Here is a 9,783-nt window from a genome sequence, read left to right as displayed (position 1 = left end):
AGTTTTTTCCTTTTTTTTAGTTTTTTTTATTTTTTATTTTTTTTAGTTTTTTACCTTTTTTTAGTTTTTTTAGTTTTTTTAGTTTTTTAGCTTTTTTACTTTTTTTATTAGTTTTTAGTTTTTTTGTAGTTTTTGCCTTGTTTTAGTTTTTTCAGTTTTTTTTTAGTTTTTTATTGTTTTTTACCTTTGTTTTAGCTTATTTTTCAGTTTTTTCCTTTTTTTTAGTTTTTTTTAGTTTTTAGTTTTTTTAGTTTTTTACCTTTTTTTAGTTTTTTTAGTTTTTTTAGTTTTTTAGCTTTTTTATTTTTTTTATTAGTTTTTAGTTTTTTTTGTAGTTTTTGCCTTTTTTTTAGTTTTTTCAGTTTTGACGTCACCTGATCCAGTTTTTTCAGGTGACGTCACCTGATCCACACATCCACAGACAGACAACTTATTTTTATATAGATAGATAGATATATATATATATATATATATATATATATATATATATATATATATATGTATATATCATGAAAAGAGAAATCACCAATGCTAGAGCACAAACACACAAAAAAAAAAGAGAGAGACAGAAGGAGAAAAGGAAGACTGTTTTCCTAAATTAGTGATTAATATAGACCAGCACTTGAATGAGGCCTTAACCCTACTCATCCATACAATCACATAGGTCAAACAGCATAGCCACACACAATCAACCATAAAGAATAATCCATGGACAGGCAGTCATGTCGTCAATAAGTATAAGTCGTCATTTACCGAACAATAGAAAAAATAATATAGACAAATAATTCAGAGGCAACACCCAACATAGGGGCTCATCAGGAGAATGTACTGGCCTATATAGGGTTTCGCCACTCTAAATTCTCTACCCAGCACAGTGTTGTGGCTACCACAGAATATCCATGGCATCCCCGCGTATAATATATATATATATATATATATATATATATATATATATATATATATATATATATATATATCATGAAAAGAGAAATCACCAATGCTACAGCACAAACACAAAAAAAAGAAAAAAAAAAAAAAAAAAAGAGAGACAGAAGGAGAAAAGGAAGACTGTTTTCCTAAATTAGTGATTAATATAGACCAGCACTTGAATGAGGCCTTAACCCTACTCATCCATACAATCACATAGGTCAAACAGCATAGCCAAACACAATCAACCATAAAGAATAATCCATGGACAGGCAGTCATGTCGTCAATAAGTATAAGTATGGTACAAGTCAACCAGAACTCTTAGGCCCAAAACTAATTGTTTCGGTGAAAAGGTTGACAGAGAAGTGTATAGAAGAATTAACTGCTGGGATCTGGCGTTGTGATTCCTGTGGGAAAACAGAGAAATCATTTTTGATGTTGAATCTTCATTTTGACACTGGCTGTGAAAAACTTTCCCAACCGTTTAAATGTGATGTTTGTAAGAAATGCTTTTCTTTTTCAAGCAATTTGTATAATCACCAGAAAACACACAGAGGTGAAAAGCCGTTTAAATGTGACATTTGTAGCAAAGGCTTTTCTTCCTCAAGCTATTTGAATGTGCACCAAAGATTGCATACGGGTGAAAAACCGTTTAAATGTGACGTATGTAAGAAATGCTTTTCTTTTTCAAGCAATTTGTATAAACACCAGAAAACACACGGAGGTGAAAAATCGTTTAAATGTGACGTTTGTAGCAAAGGCTTTTCTCACCCAAGCTATTTGAATGTGCACCAAAGATTGCATACAGGTGAAAAACCGTTTAAATGTAACGTTTGTAGCAAAGGCTTTTCTCATTCAAGCAGTTTGATTTGGCATCGGAGAGTCCGTACAGGTGATAAGCCGTTTAAATGTGACGTATGTAACAAAAGCTTTTCTCACCCTAAAAGTTTGATTGGGCACAAGAGGGGGCATACTGGTGAAAAGCCATTTAAATGTGACGTATGTAAAAAAAAGTTTTTCTTATTCAAGCAGTTTGGTTTTGCACCAGAGATTGCATACTGGTGAAAAGCCATTTAAATGTGACATATGTAACAAATGTTTTTCTGTAAACGGCACTTTGGTTGCACATCAGAGAACACACACAGGTGAAAAACTGTTTAAGTGTGGCGTATGTAACAAAGGCTTTTCTCAATCAAGCAGTTTGATTGGACACCAGAGATTGCATACTGGTGAAAAGCCATTTAAATGTGACGTATGTGACAAAGGCTTTTCTCAATCAAGCAATTTAAATATGCACCAAAGATCACACACAGGTGAAAAGCCGTTTAAATGTGACGTATGTAACAAAGCCTTTTCTCAATCAAGCAATTTAAATGTGCACCAAAGATTGCACACAGGTAAAAAACCGTTTAAATGTGACGTATGTGACAAAGGCTTTTCTCAATCAAGCCATTTGAATATGCACCAAAGATCGCACACAGGTGAAAAACCGTTTAAATGTGACGTATGTAACAAAGGCTTTTCTAAATCAAGTTATTTGAATGTGCACCAAAGACTCCATACAGGGTAAAAGCCATTTAAATTTGACATATGTAACAAATGATTTTCTTTAAAGGGTAATTTGATTACACACCAGAGAACACACAGGTGAAAAGCCATTCATAGGCTTTTATCATTCAGGCGATTTGATTAAGCACCAGAGTGCATATAGTTAAAAAACCGTTTAAATGTGACTTGTATAACAAGGCTTTTCTCAATCAAGCCATTTTAAATTGCACAAAAGATTGCATACAGGTGATAGACCGTTTAAATATGATGTGTGTAAGAAATGCTTTTCTCAATCTCAGAATTACTACAGGATCAGAATTACAAGGTTAAAAACCGTTGAAATGTGATACACGTAACAAAGGTTTTTATGAATCCGGCAATTTGATTGAATACCAGAGAAAACAAGCAGGTGAAAAACCGTATAAATGTGATGTGTGTAAAAAAAAAAAATGCTTTTATTAAGCGGTCAATTTTAACATGCATAAAAACTACATACGGATGAGAGATCCTTAAAACGGGGCATTTGCCTTAAAACGGGGCATTTGTTAAAAGGAATTTCACAAGTGCTAGAATGCCAATCAAGTATCTCATACACGTGAAAAGAAAAAGTAAATTTGAGGTGTGTTATATGGTTGGGGCTTAAGATATAAAATGTGTGCAAGTATCTGCTGTTTTCAATATAGTTTTCATGGCATATTTATCCGTTAGGATCAAAATCCACTTTTTATGGCACTTGGTATCTACCAAACTCACATATAGCGATCGCAAATTCAGTAGGTTTGTCCCGTTTTTGCTAGTTTAGGCCCTTCCAGATAAGCTAGGACGATGAAATTTAGTAGGCTGATCAGAAACCAGATCAGATTCAATTAGAAATAGTCTTTTTCTCTATGAGATCATTGGGGGGGGGGGGGTAGTTCGGAAAATTTAGAAATATTAGGAATTTTTAACTTTCGAACAGGTGATCGGATCTTAATGGAATTCGATATTTAGAAGGATATTTTGTCTCAAAGCTCTTATTTTAAATCCCGACTGGATAAAGTTACATTGGGGGGAGTAGGTGGGGGAAACCTAAAATATCTGAAAACGCATAAAAGTGGAGGGATTGGGATGAAACTTGGTGGGAAAATAAGCACAATTTCTAGATGCATGATTGACATAATTAGAACGGATCCGCTCTCTTTAGGGAGGTTAGGGAGGGGGTGTTAATACAGAAAAATTAGAAAAAATGAGGCATTTTTAACTTACGAAGGAGTGATCGGAGGAAATATTAGGAATTTTTAACTTTCGAACAGGTGATCGGATCTTAATGGAATTCGATATTTAGAAGGATATTTTGTCTCAAAGCTCTTATTTTAAATCCCGACTGTATAAAGTTACATTGGGGGGAGTAGGTGGGGGAAACCTAAAATATCTGAAAACGCATAAAAGTGGAGGGATTGGGATGAAACTTGGTGGGAAAATAAGCACAATTTCTAGATGCATGATTGACATAATTAGAACGGATCCGCTCTCTTTAGGGTGGTTAGGGAGGGGGGGTTAATACAGAAAAATTAGAAAAAATGAGGCATTTTTAACTTACGAAGGAGTGATCGGATTTTAATGGAATTTCATATTTAGAAATATCTCCTAACTCAAATCCCTGGTTTTAAATCCCGACCGGATCCAGCATCATTGGGGGGGGGGGGAATCTTGGAAAACGCTTATAGTGGAGAGATCAGGATGAAACTCAGTGGGAAGAATAATCATAAGTCCAAGATACGTGACTGCTATAACTGAAACTGATCTGTTCTCTTTGGAGGAGTCGGGGGGAGGGTAATTCGGAAAAAGTAGAAAAAATGAAGTATTTGTAACTTACGAATGGATGATCAAATCTTTGTGAAATTTGATATTTAAAAGGACCTTATGCTTCAGAGCTCTTATTTTAAATCCCCACCAGATACGGTAATATTGGGGGGGGGGCTGGAGGAGAAAACAGGAAATTTTGCAAAACGTTGGAAAATTGAGGCATGTTTATTTTACGAATAGGTGATCGGATCTTTGAAAATCAGATCTGGGGACTTATGAGGTTTGAGGGAGAAAAGAGAAATCTTGGAAAACGCTTAGAGTGGAGAGATCAGGATGAAACTTGATTGGAAGAATAAGCAGAATTCCTAGGTATGTGATTGACGTAACGGGACCAGACCTGCTCTCCTTGGGTGAGTTAGGTGGGTCCATTGCTTTGGTGAGGTCGGTGCGTCTGGACGTTCTAGGACGATGAAAACTGGTAGGCGTGTCAGAGATCTGCATAAATTGACTTTATAAAGTCGTTTTCCCCGATTCGACAATCTGGGGGGCTGAAGGGAGAGGAAAATTCAGAAAAAATGAGATATTTTAACTTACGAGTAGGTGATAGGATCTTGATGAATTTTGATATTTAGAAGGATCTCTTGCCTCAGAGCTCTTATTTTAAATCCCAACTGGCATTAAGCCTCTGACTTTCATTTTATATCAATCTTTTGTTTCTTAGAATATTGCTTGAGCTCATGCCATATAAGTTCTTGGCTCTTTCGACCTCGTCACAAGCGTCATATTAGTTCTTAGCTCTTCTTTATATCGTACATAGCGACATAAGGATATTTTTGTTTATGTCGTATATAGCGACATAGGATATTCAATAGGACAGTAGTTTTTATTCCTTGATCCGGTTTTCCTCTTGTCCTTCTCAATTAATCTCCATCTTTCTTGTGGTTCTGTCAAATCTATTTATTGTTTATATATATTATCCTTTGTGTAATCTTTGGAGTGAAAAATTCAAGTTAGTTTGTTACTCTGTCGTTAAAAAAAAAAAAAAAGATTATGGTTTTTATGGTTGTCATATGTGAAATAAGAATGTAATTTTGATTTGAAACTTATTTATAATTATAGCAGGGCTTTGACTCAGGAAGGTTTCAACCCATCTGGAGATGGTTCCTACTATGGAATACGAACTTATATCGTCAACTTAAACGTTATGACTATATTTATCGTCAAATTTAATCATTATATATGAATAGTCATTAGAAATAGATATGTTAATCACCTACGTTTTGAACATGATTAATCATTATCTTAATGAGCCCTGGATCCAAAGTGAAATTATATAACATTTAATAGTAGATTATTTTTAATGCTTTATTTTAAAACGAAACATTTGCTGTCAAATTTGGGCTCGGAAGATAATTAGAAATATTTTAAGCTACAAAATCCAAATATCTATAAAAGCTATGAAAAATATACGAGAAAGAGATAAAACCAATAGTAAAACTATTCCCACCTTATCCTTTCAATCTGTATTTGAGTTTTGGTAGAGGGGATTAAACGTTTTACAACCCTTTTTTGAGGCTGTGGGGGAGTCGTCTCTAAAGTTGTTGCTATTGAACCTTCAATTATGCTTGAACGTTTTTTTCTTTAATTTTAATCATTATTGAGAAGTAGATAGTACGTGTTATTCTCCAATATCTCTTTACTTTTCACAAAGCTCTACAACTTCCAATTTCCAGTTCAATGAACTCTTGGATGTTTCTCTGTTTAATCCCTCGATTCAAAGAGACCTGATTGGAAAAATGGTTGAAACATAGTTAAACTCCCTGATCGTGACAGGCAGATCAATTAGCTCCGCTATTGATCTGCCTGTCATAATTTTGACAGATTCAAACAAGGTCAATTTTGGTTCATTGAGTAAGGGTCTCAATGAATCAAAATCATAATTAAGGGTTTATTTTGACCCTAGCTAAAACATTCCTAAGTTAAATCGCTTCTTTACTGTGAAATGGAACTGTTTTAATAGATTCCAATATTATTATGATTATGCTGGTGCAAAGAACACCGCCTAGTTAAAATGAAAAATATTTTTCTCTATTCATTGTGTTTTTTTGGCAGAATGTTTTGTTATGAACCGAAATTAAGGAGTCATACGTATGATATTTTTTTTTTGCTTTATAGTTGGCTGTTATGTTTTACTTAGAAACGATATGTAATATTTCCGATATAAAGTGAAAAAGAGAGAAAATATTGGAAAATTTGATTGTATTTAGGTTCTGTATATTCTATTATAGTCTATTATATCAGCGGATGAATGAAGGTTTTGACTTACTTTAAATCTTTCATTCTCAGTTGAAATTCATTCGCTATTATTCAGAGCATTTGGTTTTGGATATTTTAAAATGAAGAATTTCATAGAGATTATTGTTGCCTACATCTATAATGGTATCATTGAGCTAGACAGCCTACAAAGGTGGATAAAGTCAGCCACGATGATTAAATCCTGTGTAGTGCATAAAACTAAGTTCCTTGCAGTTATAATAGGTGGCGTTGGTTGCTATTGGGTTTTAAATTTTCAGTTTTTTTTTTTTTGCTTCCCCTACTTAGTAGATTATGTCCATAGCCGTAATTTTTCGAGATATGCCAGAGCACGTGCAAAATCAGTAGCAGGTCCTACAAAGGGTACCATTAAAACTATCACATCTGTGAAAGCATATTTTTATTAATCTAAAGTTTATTTTGACTCACAATAAAATGCTCCTTAAGAAGGTTGCTTCTTTGATTTGAAACTTATGTTATACTTGTCTATCCTTAATTTTATTGTTGTTTGGTTTAGTCAAGTACATTTGCTGTTCACCTTAAACTATTAAGTAATTTTCAAAATTCTGTTATTCGTGTTTTTAATTTTAACAAAAGTCCGTATTATGTCGCTTGCTGGCCTATTTATTTCTTATAAGTGTCAGTTTATGTTTGATTGGTTACATTTTCTAGCGCTTGATTGTTTAGGAAATATTTTTATTACTGTATCACAATCTTATAATTAGAACGTGTGAAATTTTCCGGAATTTATGAAACCTCGTAAAAAATTCGCGCGGGCTCGGTTTTCAAAGTCTCAAATCTTCCCAGTTCTATCGAATATGATTCTTGTGAATATATATTAGGAGACTGAGAGGCTGGCCTTTTGGGAGCTGCTGAGGAACTGCCTTTAGTTCTGAACATGCAATTCCGGTTATTTGAGTAGAATTTTGAGCCATATCAATGTTTTTTTTCAAAATTTAGGAAGTGTATTTGTATATCTTTAAAAGCTTATAAAATAGAATTGAGCAAAGTTATGAAGCTGAAAACAATTTTGTTGTATTTCAGTTAAGCAGAAGATCTATTTTGCAAGGTTTCACTTTTATAACACATGGATTTTTAAAGGTCATCAAAGGTCAGGGCCCTCTAGGGGAAGAAGGTGTAAAGGTGGCTGCTTCAAAATACCTTCCCGGGACATACTTTAGTCTGTAGATTCATTCCTGAAAGTTTCATTTTCCTTTCTGCCTGAACCCTTTCTCAGATAGCTAGAAGTCAATTAACTAGAATTTTACCAAATTTTCAACTGATATTTTAATTTGTTGTTTGATATAAGCAAAAAAAATAGGTCTAGCCTTTGCCACTCTTGCTTAAAGATTATACCTACTTTTGAGAATTTTGCCCTTATAACATTGTCAAGTATAGACCAAATTAACTTGCCTAGTCGTAGCAGCCTATGCTAACTTTGCCTTTTTAGCCTAGTTGATGAGGGAATATTTCACTAGACTGGGTTGTAAAATTATAGATTAAGGGAACTTGCAGCATCTGCTTAGGATTGCCCCTGTCTAGAAGGAAAGAGCGAATTTCTAGATTTACTGACCACAGAAGATTTTCTCAGTGACATTTTTCCATCATTGGCATAGTGCAAGATATCACATTGGGGCCTAAAGTTTTGCCCCAAAGTGAAACTCTGGCAAAGGTAGTTAGGAAAAGTCTTGGGCCTAATCCAAATAGCAAAGACATAGGCTAAACATACCTCTAGAATCATCTACATATAGCATTTATTAGTAAATATTGAGCAGTTTAAATAGATCACTTTATGAATAAAGTAAACATACCACTTGATGTCTTTTTACGGCACTTGGTATTATACCAAGTGGCAGATAGTGATTGTAATTTCTGTCAGTTGGTCTGTCGGTCCTGGTTTTGGTAGTTTGGGCACTTCCAAATAAGCTAGGAAAATGAAATTCAGTACACATTTCAGGGACCAGACCAGATTAAATTAGAAATAGTAGTTTTCTTACTTCGACCATCTGAGGGGGGAGAGTGGAGGACGGTTAATTTGTAAAAATTAGAAATTATTTAGTTATTTTCAACTTAGAAACAGGTAATTAGATCTTAATGAAGTTTGATATATAGAAGGATATTGTGTCTCAGAGTGCTTATTTTAAACATTGACAAGATCTGGTGACATTGAGGGGAGTTGGAAAGGGAAACCTGAAATCTTGGAAAATGTTTAAAGTGGAGAGATTGTAATGAAACTTGGTGAGAAGAAGCTCTGGGCTCTTACAACCTTGTCACAAGTGCCATATGAGCTCTTGGCTCTTGTTATTAGAAAAAAAAACTATATTCTAATAGAAAACGAGTTATATTTTAATTTTTTTTTTTTTTATAGAAACAAAACAAGGGCAAGTACAATTTAATTCAAGAAATTTATGGTAATCTTCGGCTTGTATATTTGTTTGATTTTATTCGAAAGTGTTGGTGTTTACTAAACTTGATTTGCTCTCAAGTGAAAAGATTTTCAAAAAGTAAATATTGCTTTCAAAAAGCTGGAGATTATAGATTAAAACTGTAATGTTTATATATTAATAAATTAAGATTTATATCTGTTGATTATTCTGATTTCAAGAAAATAATTTTTAATTTTGAAGCAAGTTGGCCGTTTCGGTAAAAACTGCATCCCATTTTCCAACTCCCTTATGAACAAGGTAATTGTTTTCTAGCGATTCATTCTTTCTTGCAGGCCCTTTTTTCGTTTTTTTTTTAACTGAATTTTTTGTTCCCTCAAATCACTTTGAAGTTGGTATACAGAATAGTAGGTACACCAGCCTGAAAATGATACAAACAAAATGCTGCAAAGATGACAGAGGATTAACAACAAATTGTTACGTATGTATCCCTTGTCTTAAAAGTTGAAAAAGAATTGTTTCTTAATGTGTACCACAATTCTTAAGTTGACAACCTATTGAAATTTTAAATGATGGTTTGCATTAACAAATTTTTGTATGAATAAACCTTGATCTATTATATTATACTTTGATCAGCTCATCAAGAGATATCGATTGGCATTAACAGGAAATGTTTGGTCTTGGATTACAGGGAAATTCTCAGATATAATAAATATATATGCTATGCAACCATCAATTTAGCTTTATTGTGAGTCTGAAGACTCTGAATGTTGTTTTTTTTTGGGGGGGGGGCTAGTTGATTTGTCATATGAATAAGGGCCATAT

At 33.6% G+C, this 9,783-nt stretch overlaps 1 pseudogene; it reads left to right on the top strand.

Moving 5' to 3' along the window:
* The first annotated feature begins 1,231 nt into the window (after positions 1-1,231).
* LOC136034436 (zinc finger protein 271-like) lies at positions 1,232-9,155 on the top strand (annotated as a pseudogene).
* Positions 9,156-9,783: the final 628 nt, after the last annotated feature.

The sequence above is a fragment of the Artemia franciscana genome, chromosome 13, assembly GCF_032884065.1.
Source record: "Artemia franciscana chromosome 13, ASM3288406v1, whole genome shotgun sequence".
Taxonomy (NCBI): domain Eukaryota; kingdom Metazoa; phylum Arthropoda; class Branchiopoda; order Anostraca; family Artemiidae; genus Artemia; species Artemia franciscana.
This window is presented reverse-complemented; position numbering and strand designations above follow the sequence as displayed.